Here is a 1004-nt window from a genome sequence, read left to right as displayed (position 1 = left end):
CTATATCCAATTCTGCATACCTGGCTTTATATTATAAAGTTCTTATAATATAAAGCCAGGTATGCAGAATTGGATATAGCTGTGCCACACTATACAGTGTCCTGGTCTGGAGTCTGGACATGTGCTCGTCTATTTTCCCCACTATGGGGATCCAAGCCTTAGTTAGCAATGGCATGATAAATATTCATTTCATGTTCTTCATAATATTAAGAAACTGACCTAAAAATCATGATTTTGTATTGTTTTAGAAAAAATGTGACCTGTCCTTTAAGAAAAAGTATCGGCAATTGGTGTTGGCGAGTACTGGAAAAAAATTATCGATACTCGTACTCGGTCTTAAAAAAGTGGTATCGGAGAATCCCTATTATTGGAATTTGAAATATCCTATAGCAGGCAGGCTATTGCTCCCACCAAAAATAAAGTTCAATAAACTAAAAATAAAAAATGTTTGTTGTTTTTTTAAAATAAAAGGTTATTTTATTATATTGGCTTAGAGTTTTACAATTCTCATTATTTTAAATAATGTATCAAGTGCAAGTGGCGATATTTTTTTTCGCCGATAACGAATACCGAAAGTGCCATTAAAGAAGCCAGGCGGTGTGTAATGACTCGCCCCCCGGCTTCCTGATTAGCCGAGAAGCCATCTCCATGCTCCCTCATCACCAGGTGACGAGGAATCATCGAGCCGGCTTGCTGGCCAGTGGGGGGAGGATAATGACTCGCCGCCTGGCTTCCTGACCAATCAAAAAGCCGGGTGGCGCGTCATTACAGGCTGCCCGGCTTCCTGATTGTCGGGAATCCGTCTCCATGCTCTTGGTGACGAGGGAGCACGGAGCCGGCTTCCTGACCAACCCCCCCTGGCTTCCTGATTGGCCGGGAAGCCAGCTCCGTGGTAATGAGAATGGAAGCGCCGATATCGGGACCATTTGGGCGAGTACTCGGATTGGCACCGATACTAGTATCGGTATTACTAGTATCGGTATTGGGGCACCCCTAGTTGACGT

The sequence above is a fragment of the Nanorana parkeri genome, unplaced genomic scaffold, assembly GCF_000935625.1.
Source record: "Nanorana parkeri isolate BGI_ZX_2015 unplaced genomic scaffold, ASM93562v1 scaffold1424, whole genome shotgun sequence".
NCBI classification, from domain to species: domain Eukaryota; kingdom Metazoa; phylum Chordata; class Amphibia; order Anura; family Dicroglossidae; genus Nanorana; species Nanorana parkeri.
The sequence above is the reverse complement of the archived record's forward strand: the minus strand, read 5'-3'. Positions refer to the sequence as shown.